The sequence below is a fragment of the Nycticebus coucang genome, chromosome 4, assembly GCF_027406575.1.
Source record: "Nycticebus coucang isolate mNycCou1 chromosome 4, mNycCou1.pri, whole genome shotgun sequence".
NCBI lineage: Eukaryota > Metazoa > Chordata > Mammalia > Primates > Lorisidae > Nycticebus > Nycticebus coucang.
The window spans coordinates 76,886,150-76,903,134 of record NC_069783.1 but is presented as its reverse complement, the minus strand read 5'-3'; positions in this window follow the sequence as shown (position 1 = coordinate 76,903,134).

Below are 16,985 nucleotides of genomic sequence, written 5' to 3'. Positions count from 1 at the left end.
ACATATATAACTCTTTATACAAATATTTCTACATCTTATTTGGTTTCTGTTTAATATATAAAACATTTTGCTATTTAAATTGTTGCCTTCCTATAAAATGATTTTAAGTACTAAATTGTTTAAGATATATGTGTTTTGTATATTTTATTTTCAAAAGTAAATAGTGTAACTAATATCACATTGATATGGCTGCATAAGTGTGTATGTTTCTTATAATTTCTTATCTGGATTATATATTTTAGTCTATATCTAGACTTCTATTGTAACCTTAAAGAAAAAGGGATGCTATTGTTGTTTCTTGAAAGTTTCTGTTAAATATGTACAACAAAAATAACTAAATAAAATGCAGAAAATGTAGATTTTTTTAGTTTAACTATATACATTTGCATGAACAATAACCTAATATGACTAAAAATTATTTGTGCATAACTGTCATAGGGAATAGATCTCGTCAGGACACATTATATCAATGTATGGTAAAAAAATAACTTGGACAATAAGTATGTTTGTTAAACATTTTGATTAAGTATTCTGCTCCTGTTGTAGGGTAGAGTGTTCTCGATGTGATTATTCGGTCTAATTGGCTTACAGCATTGTTCCAATCTTCTATTTTCTTACTGACCATTTGTTTTCTTACATAATTCTATTTATCATTAAATTTGGCATATTGAACTCTTCAACTATTATTTTAAATTTTTCTATTTTCTCATTTTAGTGTTTGCTATGTATATTTTGATGTTCTGCTGTTTAATACATGTATTCTATAATTGTTATATTCCAAAGAAACTTTTTACAGAGAAAGAAAAATGTCTAAAAATCTGATGGTACTACAAAAGACTTTAAATAGACAAAGCAATCTTGACACCGTCCCCCGCCCCCCCAAAAAATGCTGGATGTAGCACTTTACCTTATCTTGAAATACGCTACAATGTTTTAATAATCAAGACAACCTGATAAAGGCAAAAAGAACATATAGACTAATATAACTGAGAAAGATACCAGAAATAAATAAATGGATTTATTGTCAATTGATATTCAAGTAATACCCCAAGAACATACAATGGGGAATGAATAGTGTTTTTAATAAATGATGTTGGGAAAACTAGATATCTATATTCAGAAAAAGAAAATTGGATGCTTATCCCACATCATATTTAAAAGTCAACTCAAGTGCCTCTATGGAAAGAAGTATGGAGCATTTAAAAGAACTAAAAGTAGATCTTCTATTTGATCCCTCAATCTCATTACTATGTAGCTACCCAGAAGAAAAAATAATCATTTTACCATTAAGACATTTGCACTAGAATGTCCATTGCTGCTCAATTCTCAATCAAGATGTGGCATCAACTCAAGTGCCCATCAGCACATGATTGGACTAATAAACTATGGTATATGTATATCATGGAATACTATTCAGCCATATAAAGGATGGATATTTATATCTTTTGTATTTACCTGGATGGAGTTGAAGAACATTCTTCCTAGTAAAGTATCACAAAAATGGAAAAGCAGGTCTCCAACATACTTGATACTAATATGAAACAATAGATAAAAAACTACATACACACAAGAGAAAAAAACACAATTAAATTCAAGTGGGAGAGAGCGAAGGGAAGGGAAAAGGAAGAGGAGAAGGGAGGAGGATTGATAAACTCTTATCTAATGGGCACAATAGAAGGGTATACATCACAACCTACTGGGTGAAGAGCTCAACTGAAACTTTAACTTTGCCTAACAAATAAAACAATGTAACTTAATCATTTGTACCCACTTATTAATCTGAAATTTTAAAAAATTCATTACACTCCTTCTCCAAAGTTCTGGGAAAAAAAAAGTCTTCCATGACAAGAAAAAACAATGAAAATCAACTCACATGGATTAAAGACTACAATATTAGAACTAAAATTGTACAACCAGAGAAAGAAGATGTAAGATAAAAAGGTTTTGACATTGATTTTGCCAAAGATTTTTTATTTGGTCCAAAGCTCCACAGGCAACAAAAACAAAAATAAATATTACATCAAACTAAAAAGCTTCACAGGGAAAGAAACAATCAACAGAATGAAGAGACAACCTAGAAAATGGGAAAAAATATTTGCAAACTCTACATCTGCTCAGGGTTAATATTCAAAATGTATAAAAAACTCAAAAAACTCAGGAAAAACAAATAGCTTTTGTAAAGAATGAGCACCAGATCTGAATATACATTTCTTCAGAAAAGACATACAAATGTTCAGTAGATACATGAAAAAGTGCTCAACATCATTAATATCAGAGAAATGCAAATTAAGAGCACCTTGAGTGATCAAATCACAAATGGCTATTATCAGAAAGACAAAAGATAACAACACTTGGCTAAATTGTACAGAAAAAATACCCAGATACACAGTTGGTGAAAAATGTAAATTAATACTGTGATGGAAAACAGTATGGAAATCTTTGAAAAAATTAAAGATAAAACCATCTAATGATCCAGCAGTCTCACTTCTGGATATATAGCCAAAGGAAATAAAATCAGTGTGTTGATTTTATTTTACACTTCCATGGTGTTTGCTGCATTATTCACAATAGCCAAGATAATAAAACAATTTAAATGTCCATCATCACATAAATAAAGAAAATGCGAGACATGTGTGTATGGGCGTGCACGTGCGCCCACACATGGGTAACATTTAGTATAAATGAGAAAGAAATAATGCCATTTGCAACAAAATGAAAGGATTTGAAGTACATTATGCTAAACCAAACTTCTCAGACACTGAAAGACAAATACTGTATGAAAAACTGTCTATTTTCTAGAAGCAGTGAATAGAATGATGTTTTTCAGGAAATTGGGTACTGGGGCAGAAAAGGGGACATGCTGGTTATAGGGAAAAACGTTTTAGTTAGAAAGGACAAATAAATTCTGGGTATTTATTGTATAGCATGGTCATTAGTTAATAAATACATATTGTATACTTGAAAATTGGTGAGACAGTAGATCATAAATATTTTCACCAAAAAATTAATTAATTAATTAAAAAGTAAAAGAAAAATAAATAAATAAATATTTTCACTACAAAAATATGGTATGTATGTGAGATGATGGGCATGTTAATAAGCTAGATTTAATCATTTCAGAACTTATATGTATATTAAAACACCACACCGTACACCATAAATATACAAAATTACACTTTAATAAAGCTGAATAGTCATATTTTGTTATTGAACTGACATGCTTTCAATCTATAATGTGTTCTTTATCATTTATGACAGTTTTGACTCGAGGGTCTATTTTGTCTATTATCAGAGGAGTCTCTTAAACTCTCATCTTCGGTTACCATATGTATGAAATATTTCCCCATACTTTTGCTTTCATTTATGTATTTACATTTAAATATTTCTTATAGCTAGCACACAATCTGATCTTATCTATTTTAACCATTCTGACAAATTGTACCTTTTAAGGAGAGAGTTTAAGCCATTGCCTTCAGAGTAATTACTGATAAGGAAGAACATCATTTGGCAGTTTTATTTTGTTTTCTGTGTGTCTTTTACCTTTTTTAATTAATTTTTTCTTTCCTGTGCCATTTCTTCTTTACTATTTAGTTGATTTCATATAATGAACCATTTTAATTCTATTCTCATTTCCATGCACACACACACACACACACACACTATCTCCCTCTCCCTCCAATTAAATGTAGAGTTCAGCAAAATGGGTTAAAGTAATTATATTTATATACATATAATGATATGTACTATATATTATACATAAATCAATATATAAATCATTGCATATAAAATTGCATGCAGTCTTATTTTTAGTTTCTTGGGAAACTTCCACACATTTTTTTCATAGTGGCTATATTAATTTATGTCCCACAGTGTGTGGGGGTTCCTCGTTCTCCACATCCTTTGCGGCATCTGTTATGACTTTTTTTTTTTTGATAAAAGCTACTTTAACTGGGGTGAGATGTTATTTCATAATAGCGTTGACTTATATTTCCCTGATGGGTTATTTTATTTACCTGTTTGCCACATGTATATGTACTCTTTTGATAAATGTCTATTCAGATATTACACTCATTTTTAATTAGATCATTTGATTTTTGCTGCCAAGTATTTTGAGCTCCTTATATATTCTGGCTATTAATCCTCTGTCGGCCATATAATCCGGAAATTCCAATGCTGGGCATAATATAACCAAAAGAAAGGGTACTAACGCATTGAACAAAGAGATTTTATAAAAGAGATGGGCTACCAAGAGGAGGGAGGATGACAAGGGTGAGGGGTAAAACTTACCCCATAGGGTATGATGAACACTATTCTTTTGATGGGCACACTAAAAAACCAAACTTAAGTATTTTACAAGATATGTGTGTAACAAAAACATTTTCACCCCCCATAATATTTTTTGGGGAAAAAAACTAAACATAAATAAATAAAATAAAAAGAAAGGATACCAATATATCAAAAAGATATCTGCACTCTCATGTTCATTGTAGTACAATTCTAAGAGTTAATAGATGGAATCGACCTCAGTGCTCTTCAAGAGATGAATAGATAATGAAAATGCAGCATACATAGACGAAAAAATATTACTCAGATATAAAAAAAAAAAGAAATCTTGTCATGTAAAGCAACATGGATGGAACTGGGGTCATTGTGTTAAGTAACATAAGCTAAACACAGAAAGACACGTTTGATTGATATTTTGAAGCTAAAAACATGAATCTCATGAAGACAGTGAGTAGACTGGTAGTTACCGGAATCCAATAAGAGCAGAGGGAGTGAGGAACAAAGAGAGATTATTAATGTGTACAAATATATGGTTTGATAGAAGAAATAAAATGTAATAGTACATAGACCAGTAGGGTGACTGTAGTTTTCAATAATCTAGTGCATTTAAAAATAATTACAAGAGATTAAATCAAATATTTCTGGCATAAAGAAAAGACAAGTATTTATAGTGATAAAAATCCTAAGTGTAATGCTTTGACCTTTACAAATTATATGAAATTATTAAATTATCACATGTAACCCAAAACTATGTGTATCTATTACCCGTCAATAAAATAAACACACACGAAAAAAGTGCATGTATAAAATAAATTATACATATATATAATGAAGTGTATGAATACATACACAAATAGAATTTGTTAGCAATTTCAATGTTTTACAAAAATCTTTAGTAGAACGGAAGTTTTCTCATGCTCCTTCACCCTCACCTTAGTTTCCTCTATTATAAACATCTTCCAAATGGTAACCATTTTTTTATCACTTATGCACCAATATTGATACATCATTGTTTACTAAAGTCTATAGTTTACATCCTAAAATGCATATCATCACACAAAGAAGTCTTCAGTGTATAGAACAGAAGAGAAAGATGTGTGGGAAGATGTGTAAAGACGTGTAAAGATGTGTGAGAAAATGATGGAGGGAAAAAATAAAGAAGCTAACATTTAATAAACACCTACTAGGAGCAGATTACTGGTAAAGATATTTCCTTATTGTCAGAAAATATCAAAAATAGAAAGTAGAGAAGTTATATGAAAGAAAGAGAGATTCATACATTAAATTAAATCTCTAACTAATCTTCTACCTGGAAATGAAGAACTTTTGGCCCTTGCAACACTATCAAGGCTAAGAGTGAATTCTAAATTCCTTGAGTCCTCAAGGAGAATCCCATTTGGCGAGAGAACTGCAACATAATTAAATCACATGTTTCATTATTTAGATTTGCCACCTAAAAGGCATAGTACAGGAATTGTTAAGCTTATGAAATAAAGATTATAAAAATAATAACATTAACTTTATTATTAATTATAGGGATTTTATTCATAAGAATAATTTTCAGATACAGATATAGCTAAGGAAAAATGTTATGGAGATTCACTCTTGTAGAAGTTATTCTGGATAAGCAAGTAGTCACATCATATCAAGGGTGCTAAATTAAGACAACCAAAGAAAACAAGAGAGAGGGAAAGAACTTTATTGGCTTCTAAAAGAAAGAAAAGAGGGAAAATGCAACATATCATACTTTCTCACAGGCAAGAGTTATTTTATATATTACAGGACCTTTTTTTTTTGGCTGGTTATCCTCGTTAATGTTTTATGTTGGACATATTCAGATAAATAATGGGTAAGGATTTAACAAGCAATCATGAATTCAAATACTAGAATATGCAACAAGATTTTGAAAATTGTGAGATCAAGGTAGAATAAAAATTATTGCATGAAAATTGTTTCAGCAAAAGTTTCTCTCTACCCATTTGTCAGATGAACATTCCAGCATCAGACTCAACTGCATATTACAGGCTCTTAAGTGAGTATAAAGAAGAGAGGAATTTGAAATAAGAATGTGAGGTGCAAAGAAAGGTAGAGATTAATTAACAGTTCTCAGTTCTTGGTAACAGATGACCTGATTCTATCTAGGCAAGCGTAAGTTCTTCTTTGGACTAGGTTTATCAAAAACATAATTAAAAGAAGGATCACTATCACTGAAGCCAGTGGCTTACAAGTTTTATGACATAAACTTATAGACAGACAAATCTTAACCTTTAATACATCTAACCTACAATGCAAGACACAAAATGTTCTTTAGAAAATTGGTATATATTTAACCTCTGATGGTGGCGGTTGTGAAACTTTTTATTTTTAATTTTTAGATTTTTTTGGCAATATATCGGTGAAACAAATAACAATATTTGTGTTATTGTTATATTGTGTTGTGTTATTAAGATGGCCTACAGATAGGTAGGGAGAAATTACAGCCAAAATTTTAAGAATTCAGAGAGGTGGCTTTGCAGAGCTTCAAGTATCTCCTAGAACACCTGCGTCCAAGAGGGATTTGTGTGTCTCAGAGCTAGAACAATGATAAAAAGATACAATCCTCATAAGATGTGGGGACAGATTTAGGACATCTTTACTGAGTGTATTTGATGGCAGGCAACAGAAAAATAGATTATAGTCAGGTAAAGGTAAAAGATATTGGAAATAAGGGTACATTCAGCCAATCTGTAGTATCTGCCATTGTCAATGTCTAGGTGACCCTGGATAGATATTCAGTTTTCTTCACTTTCTAAGGTAGGAAAATCAAAAGAAGCTCCTTCTTCAAAGACTGAAATTGACAGATTTAATAATAATGACTTTTCTTATATATTCCTGCTATATTTGATTAAGCTGTATATTTTTATATTTCATTGGTGAATCTGATTTCTACTACAACCTTTAAGATTTTGAATATTGACAATTATAAAATGATATTTCCCTTAACTTTTTAAAGTTATTCTATGTAACTTGTCAGATTTTTTTGTCAAAGGTCCATTAGCAATGGAAGGGCCATTGGGGGTTATTCCAATTTTTTCTGTGCTTAGAAAAAATAGAAATTCTTAATCTCTTGAAATTATTTTCAAAATTCTTGTAAAATATTTTGAGTTAGAGGTATTCATTTCCTACCTATTTATATCATTGTTCTTTTGGTAAATTTTTAAGAATCACCTTAATACTTTCAGGGTTTTTCCCCCAAATTTTCTATTTAATCAATTATGTAGTAATTATTAGTCTATATGTGGTTATATAATATACATGGGTATATATATATGTGTGTATATATATATTTAACTTTCTCTGAGTTGTTTTTGTTATTTTTATTTCCTGAGCAACCACGCATTATAATTTCTTTAAGCTTTTTAATAGTAAAAAATAAACTTGTGATCAATGTAGAAAAATTAAAAACATTGGAATAGCAAGGAATGTAATAGTTATGTCCTCTCCAATGACAGGCAAAAGGTACTTACTGTGTTGTACACATTTATTCCTTAAAGAATCAAGAACATGCCTGAGTATGTTGAAGTGTAAACCAGTTTCGTCTATGATATTCTGAATGCTGGCTAATCACATGATCTTATGTTTGCAAATCAATCTCATGCCTAATTATGTATCATTTAAGTACATGATAATTATAGAATTAAATATTTCTGCATGTATTTTGGATAGAGCTAAAATGTCATAAAAACGAATATGATGGTTTTATGGTTTTCGTTATTGTAAATTTATGCTCCAGAGGGTCTGTGCCATTAACAATTCTACTATGTCTGAGGATGCCAACATATTTATTTTCATTTGCTGTAACTTATTTTTTTAATTTTTAACATCGAGCTTTTTATAGCCTACAATATTAGGCGGTTGCCACTGAGGAAAGATAAGAATTCTTCTGATCTGAAAAGATGATAGTTTTTCCCCTTTTCAGTGCTTACTCTTCTTTATCAATTTTATTTTTGAATTTTACAAAGGCAACATTAAACAGTGGCAAACCTTGGCTGTTCTCATTTTATCAGCAAGTTGCCACTTCCGTTCAGACTGGTCTCTGCGCGTTAAGTTCTAGGCTTTACTGAAGTGTGCCTATCCTGCTTCTTGGACACTGAACACTAATCTGATGCTGATACTTTTAATTTCCTTCCTGCTCTCCAGTCTCGGGTCCTTGTCTTTGCTGCCTTCTTTGTTCTCATTTTGATCCCAGACACTTTTTACCCGCAGAGCTCAGAAACTTCTAGCCGCATTATACATAACAAAGTTTTCCTTTGTGACTTTGCTTTAGAGCCATCTCACCTCCATGGAAATAAGAGTGTATTGAATTTGTCTTCTCCTCTTTGCTTATGTTGTCACTTGTCTGTTTGGAGTTATTACTTGAAACAACAGAAGGAAGTGCCAAGACTATAATTAGGAAGAAAAACACTGCAGGACAGTATTATTTATAAACCTAACTCAAAAAGAAGCAATTTTTAGAATGTGATACAAGGTGTTTGGATATTTTTTTAAAATATAATGCAAAAATACTTCCAAAATTAAAGTTCAATCATATGGCTGTTATAGTCAAAAACAAAGGAAAACAAAACAAAAAAGAAAAAAAATTCCAACAAGGACTTTAAGCCTCAATAAATTGGTCTGCAAAATGGGACTAAAAAATATCTAACAGAGCTGTGATGGTTAAAGAAGACACTGTATTTTCTTTCTCTTGTTTAGAAAACTTCCCCTTACCTTTTTGGCAAGATTCTGCTCATTAGCTAGGTCCCAGTTGACTTATCACTTTATTTGTAGAAAATTCCTTTACACTTCAAGCAGAATTAATCGCTGCTGCCTCTGTGTTCCCACACCACCTATTCATAAGCATTTATCACATTATTAGCTACATTCCAGACTGCCCTTAGCTAGCATCAAATTGCCATCTTTATTTTTTTAAGACAAGTAATAGCATCTACTTATCTTTAAAAATTAGCATCTTTCACTTTGCCTATCAGTAGAGTGAAAAAGTATTCACTGAACTGATTTGAATTGAATTGTCTCCTCTGTAGAAAAATCTAAGTAGGTGGTCATGGTATGGCCAAAAACTTGATCACAACACTTTAATTCAGAGGTAAGGAATAAGACAACCTCAGTGATGAAGTCAGTTGTCCAGCCCGCCTGTCTGCTCTCTTTCGGCAGGCTCACTGAGTAGACCAGAATAGGAAGGTCAGTTTTTCAGGTGAGGTTTGATCTATGCCGGTGGTGTTTGCCCTTCTTCAACTCAACTTTGTTTCTGGGACATTCTATAGACAACATATTTTCTGAACTCACTTCCTTATTTCAGGCAGTTGGATTATTGCAGAAATGATTACAGTGATCTCTGTCATTATTCACATTTCTTCTAGATGCACAATTTATTTATGAAAATGTTTTGAATATTTCCCGAGCAATAAGCTATTTCTATGAAAAAATCTTCTTCCAGATGCATTTTAAAAACATCTCATCCCTTACACTTCTCAAAAGACAGTATTTTCCAGATAATGCCATTGATTTGGGGGAATCTCAAAGTTTAAACCAATGCATTACATATGCAGAAAACATACCGACTAAAATAAATTAGCATAATTTTATAAATCTGATAACACGTAGCATGTGTTAGATTCATTCACTTAGTAAAAGCCCTTAGACTTGGAAGATTTGGCAAAATAATAGTAACAATTAACCAGGGTATTTGAAAAATTGTTTTCAGAGTCTAATCTATTAGACTTTTAATGTAGGTGAACAGGCAACAGGAAAAATACATAAACTTAACATGTATGCCCAGTTTCCGTTTGAAAAAGTCTGTTAAAATATACGCTAACAACGAAAAGACACAATAAAGCTTGTTCAAGGCAGATTTATGGCTACTGCATTTTTTTTGTTTGCTTGTATCAGTTAACCTTGGCAAAAAGAACCCTTAGCTATTTGGTGAAACCTGGAAAACTATATATTTTTTCTCCCTTTCCCTCAAAGCCTTGTCTTAGACCTTGTCGCTTTTTGCATTCAACACAGCTATATTAAAATGTGAGTAAAATTTTGGAATGCTTTATTTTTATTATATATTGTACATTCATTTTAGCCTCATTGTTCAATTAATAAATATACTTCTTTGTCCATGTATGGAAAATAATTACTAATTTGAAGAATTTGCTCTTTTGGTTTAACATTACTCTGATTTTAATTTTTTTAATATAAAAACATATTTTGTCTGACATACATTAATAAAAATAATGCCACTGATTTTCATTTGCAATTTGAACAACCATTATAACATTATGTACAACCTACATGTATATCTATATAAAGACATTAGGCAGCTTTATAAAGTCTATGATGTGTAGTTTATTGTGCTTATATATGAAAAATGCATATGAGTAAGACAAGTACAGTATACTATAGGCATGTATACAGATGTATGAACTTCACAATTATATACCTAGATCATTTAAAAATATTTTAACAATTTCCAGGTAAACTTTATATAAGAAATTCTATCACGTTAAGGACTATACCTTGTTGCCTTTCCTTATGTGTAAGTTGGACTGTAATACTTAATAAATCACAAGCACTTTCCTTAATATGGTGGGTAGTTCCTTTCAAAATCTTAACTTATCAATTTGTTTTAGTAACATTAACTTCACTTTTCTGGTCTAAGGTCAGCAGACCAGTCAGAGATCAGTCAGAGATCATCCCATGCCTGGCATTGCCAGTCACGCCCGCAAGCTCAGTCCTCTGGAGGCAAGAAAATTGCTTAAGCCTAGAGTTTCAAAACCAGCCTGGGCAATATAGTGAAATCCCAATATCTTAAAAAAAAAAAAAAATAGCTAGTCATGGTGGCATGCACCTGTAGTGGTAACTATCTGGAGGTCGAGATTAAAGATCACTTGAGCCCAGGAGTTGGAGGCTGCAATGAGCTATGCTTGTGCCACTGTGCTCCAGCCTGGATGACAGAGCAAGATCCTATAACAAATTTTTTTAAATGCTGGTGATATCTGCACATGAACCTCTATGCAGGTTTGAAGTGCCTTTAGGCAATGGCCATACATGTGTATGCCTCCCCACTTTCTATAGTATGGAATAATCTCTTTTTTCCCATTGTGTATTTTTTGACAATATGATAAAAAATGTTATTAATAGGCTGGAATATAGTTAATAGTAAATAACCCTTATCACTTTCATCATTGTCATTTAGTAGGTTGTATAATTGGCCTCATTTCTTTTTATCTTGTTTTCTAGGAAAAGGATAAAACACCTTTTCTCATTGAAATGGCATACAGTGTCTTCCTGTCAGAGGAGGATATGGCCCCAGTCCGAAGATAACAGATGTGGCCCAGTGACGTGCTTTGGTGGGTAGAATGTGCTCTGAAGGAATATGCACCTGGTCTGAACAAAAAATTTTTTTTTCTATTTAGGGAGAGTTATTTTTATTTGTATTTTATGTCAAACTACTAAAGAGGTACAAATGCTTTTGTTACAGGGCTTGAGTCAGCATCATAAAGAACCCATCACTCAAATACTGTTCCTTGTATCTGTTAGGTGGCTTCCCCCTTCCTCTTTCCCACTCCCCCTTCTCCCAGCTTGGTTTCCAATAAGCTTCACTTCCCTCTAACCCTTGTGTGTCCATTGGTTAGTTCCAATTCATTAGAAAGTATACTTCGTGTTATTTTTATTCATTCTTGAGGTAATTTGCTTAGGAGATAATGATCCTCAGTTCCTTCCAAATGGAAGGCACTAAGTCATCCTTTCTATGGATGAATTAGTATTCCATGGTATTAATATGCCACATTTTGTTAATCCACTCCTGAATTGATGGGCACTTAGGTTGATTCCACATATTTGTAATTTTAAATTCTGCTGCAATAGGGCGGCGCCTGTGGCTCAGTCGGTAAGGCGCCGTCCCCATATACCGAGGGTGGCGGGTTCAAACCCGGCCCCGGCCAAAACTGCAACCAAAAAATAGCCGGGCATTGTGGCGGGCGCCTGTAGTCCCAGCTACTCAGGAGGCTGAGGCAACAGAATCGCTTAAGCCCAGGAGTTGGAGGTTGCTGTGAGCTGTGTGAGGCTACGGCACTCTACTGAGGGCCATAAAGTGAGACTCTGTCTCTACAAAAAAAAAAAAAAAAAATTCTGCTGCAATAAACACTTGAATGCATGTTTTTTTTTTTTTTTTTTTTTTGCAGTTTTTGGCCAGGGCTGGGTTTGAACCTGCCACTTCATATATGTGGGGCTGGTGCCCTACTCCTTTGAGCCACAGGCACCGCCCATGGAGGGTTTTTTTTGATAAAATTATCTACTTTTCTTAGGTAGATACCTAGATGTGGGATTACTGGATGAAATGGTATGTCTACTTATAGTTTTTTAAATCTGCATACTGTTTTCTAGTCATTATGATGGAAAATGTGATTCCTGAAAGAAACTTTGTTTTCTTTCCCAGGAAATATGTTCTTGCAAAAACTTTAGATTGCCTATGTTTGTTTTTGTCAAAGGCAAGATAAGTTACAAAAATAGTTTGTAATTCTCAATAGAACACTGGGAAATAGCACTGTAAATGACCAATTTATTGGATTAGATTAGAGTTCTTTGATGTCATAAATAAGAAATTTTTGTGTTTCAACAGGAGAAACATGAGTATAAAATATTTATTAAGGAAATCTGTATTTGTTTTTAAAGTCTTGTTTTTATGAAATAATTAATTTGTGAAAGCAATTATTTTGCTTAATGCATGGAGAATCTACGCTCACAATTACTAAACAGAAAATATCACTTATAGTTTGTGTAATGTGATTTCCTCTTCTGCTTAAGACAGATGTTTTTACTAATAGATTGTGTGCATTTGGAAAGAAAATACCTTATTATTAGCATATTCTTACTTAAGGAAAGCTAATGTTCGCCTAATCTTTCTCATTGCCCTAATCCTGGTTAGACTGGAGTAAAATGAGTATGGGGCCTCTATGATAAGTAAATATAGAGATTCACATATAGGACATATTAAAATAAAGCAAGCTATGTCATATGCATTAAAAGATCATTCTGTAACCCATGAGTATGTACAATTATTATTTGTCAATTAAAAAATATTAAAGAGGCCTAGCAAGGTGGCTCACTCCTATAATCCTAGCACTCTGGGAGGCCGAGGCAGGTGGATTGCTTGAGCTCACGAGATCAAAATCACCCTGAGCAAGAGTGAGACCTTGTCTCTATAAAAGAGAAAATACTAGCCAGGTGTTGTGGCAGGTGCCTGTAGTATCGGGTACTCCAGGAGGCTGAGACAGGAGGATTCCTTAAGACCAAGAGTTTAAGGTTGCTGTGAGCTAAGATGCCAGGGCACACGACCCAGAGTGACAGAGTGAGAGAGAGACTCTTTCTAAAAAAAAAAAAAAAACACACACACACACACACGCACACACACACAACAAGAATATTGTGGGTTTTTTAAAAGAAACATAAATAAATAAAACTCAATGAAACTTAAATCTATCTACTGTTAATTCATTTAGCTTTAATTTACAACTTTTTCTAACAATTCATTTATTAAAAAGGAAAACTTTTCTGCTTTCTGGCCATTTGTCCATCAACTTCAGAGAAATTTCTGTTCAGGTTTGCTGTCTACTTCTAGAGGGGGTTGTTTACTCTTTTCTTGTTGTTTAATTTGAGTTCTCTGTATATTCTAGTCATCAGGCCTTTGTCAAATTCATAACATGCAAAAATCCGAAGGCTATTTGTTTGCTTTATTTGTCGTACCCTTAGCTGTATAAAACCTTGTTAGCTTGATGAAATCCCACGTATTTATTTTTTGAGTAGCTGCAATTGCCAGGGGGGTCTTTCTCATAAAGATTTTTCCCAGGCCAATATCTGCAAGCATATTTCCCACACTGTCTTATAGAATTCTTACTGTTTCATGTCTTAAATTTAAACCTTTATCCAGCAAGAATCAATTTTTGTCAATGGTGAAAGGTGTGGGTCCAGTTTCAGTCTTCTACATTCCCGTTCTCCTAGCACTACTTGTTAAATAAGGATTCTTTTCCCCAGTGCATGGGACAATAAGTGGCTACGTGCATCTCTAGATTCTCTATTCTCTTCCATAGATCTCTATTTTTTGTGCCAGTACCATGTAATTTTGATTTGTACCCTCGTATTTATTTGAAATTTTTATAAAGCAGAAAACTTCTGCCAGCATAAACATACATCTATCTTTCACTTCTCTATTTCTATTGTGTTGTATTTTTAGAAATTCAAGTGAATTTTTAATTTTATTAGAGTGTTTCATTTATCAAGAGTATCAAAAATGCATTAACAACTTTGCTTAGTTTAATATGGTACCTGAGCACAGAGGTATTTCCCAGCCTGGTCAGTAGGCAGATTATAGAAATGATAGGAAACCACAATGCAGGTGTGGCATTCTACCAAAATCTGAATAAACTCCTAGTCTTTTTGGAAAATCTTAATGTTAAAGTAGAAAAAGATCTAAACAAGATCCAAATCTGGGGATTGCTGACGGAGTGACTAAGTTTCAGGCCAGGCATCTGGCTGATGACTTACTGGCTGTTGCTATGATAGGAGGAGAGCACAGGCTTTGAGCATTTGACCCAAGACTCATCAGCTCATTTTAAATTTTCACACTTAAGGATTTGGCTTTTTGAATTATTTATGCTTCTTTTGATATTTCCTTATTTGGAGTTTCTGGACCAGAATTCTTTTCATTTTCTAATTATTTGGAATTTTAAAATGCCTTTATAACATTTTAAAGTGTCTAATTCAAAGAACAATTTGATAATTGTAGCTACTTTGGAAAATATAGTGGAAGACAATCAACCAACAATGCAGAGGTGGAAAAAAATTAAGTTATATATTATAGTCTTTTCACATTAACTTATCTGTCTTTCTATCTATCTCATCCAGGTATCTATCTTTAATTGAAACTGCCATAACATGTACAAGTTTCTATATACCAGGTATTTTTATGTGTTTATATTTATTTCAATAACTGAAAAGTACTCTATCGTAATGTTATAATATTTTTATGTGTTTATATTTATTTCAATAACTGAAAAGTACTCTATCGTAATGTTATAATATTTTTATGTGTTTATATTTATTTCAATAACTGAAAAGTACTCTATCTTAATGTTATAATATTATTAGCAAACAAAAATAAATATTTAGCAGTATGTTTGTGAATAATCATAATTCTTAAGAAAAAATTCATAGAACTGTGATTGCTGGCTCAAAAAATATATTGAAAAAGTATCTGATAACTACTGCCAAATTTCCCTAAAAACATCATACCAATTGATGACAGTTATTTTTGTAGTATGTTTAACAGTTTAATTGATTTTTACTATCTCCTATGTTTATTACTTTGGGGATGGAAAATATGTTCCATAAAATTTGTCTTCTTGGGAAAATATGAAGATCCTCTCTGTGCCATCCTGGGTCACTTTATAAGACCCAAACTGGTTGGCAAGCGATAGATTGACAAGTGTCAGAGTAGCTGGTTAAGACAACAAACCAGAATGAAAATAACAGTTAACCCCTTTATTTCACAAAATGGTATAAGCAAGAAGTGAAACCAGAGAAACACTGACTCTCACTGACTCCTGCACTGCTCCATTTTTCTTCACAGCCATCAAGCATCAGATTGATTAGCATTGATCTGGGGAAGTTTGATTGTTGAGAAAGCCCTAAACAAAATGCAGTTTCATAGACTTGAGGCCAAGTGAAGAGAAAACTGGAAGGGCTAGGAAGGCAGAAGCATCAAGTTAGAGGAGAAAAAAACTGGTCTTTAAGTTTCTTGACCTCTACCAGATAAGTAGGTTTCAGCAGAGTTATTTCAGGAGAGTTTCTGCCAAAGTCTGGGAGTGCTGAGGCCTCTGACTGGCTAAGAGTTCGGATATGCATAAGAGCATGGTCAGATGGGGAATGTGTGTACTTGACTGCATTGACCTTCAGAAACTTCAATGGATTGGTTGTGCAACAGGATTTTTGTAAGCAGGACAGCTTTTCTCCCAGTAGGCGTGCCAAGTAAATAAGGCCTTTGCAATTGCCTATGGTCAAGCCTGAAAGATTACACATAGATTTTAGTCAGGAGCTGGCCTCCTCAACAAAAAGTGTTAAATCAAGATAAACACTTATGCTTCGTATGATACATAAACATGTATGTTTAACCACACAAACATTAATTATGATTTAATGAAAGATAACCCAAGTTTGCAGCTGGCTACTTTTAGCAGCCTACTTTGTCCTAGTCAAATTGCACAGATTGGAGTCTGTTACCCTTCTCTCCTGTTATATTCCTTCTTTGACTTTCAATCCAAGCTGGCTATGTTTCTGCTGATATGCAATTCTTTAAACACTTCATGGGTTTCTTTTTTGTCACATATACTTAGTACATTAGACAAGAGGTTCATCCTCATATCCTGCTAAAATACTCCCATCTCTATTTCTGCCTCCTACCAAAATAGCTGAACGATGGACTCTTGTTTTTCTAGAGGCCTCTTAGTTTGACTGAGGACTTTGTGAATCATGCTCTTAATCTTTGGTCACTAAATACTCTGAACTTTTTTTTTTTTTTTTTGCAGTTTTTGGCCGGGACTGGATTTGAACCTGCTACCTCCAGCACATGGGGCCGGCACCCTATGCCTTTGAGCCACAGGTGCCACCCAATACTCTGA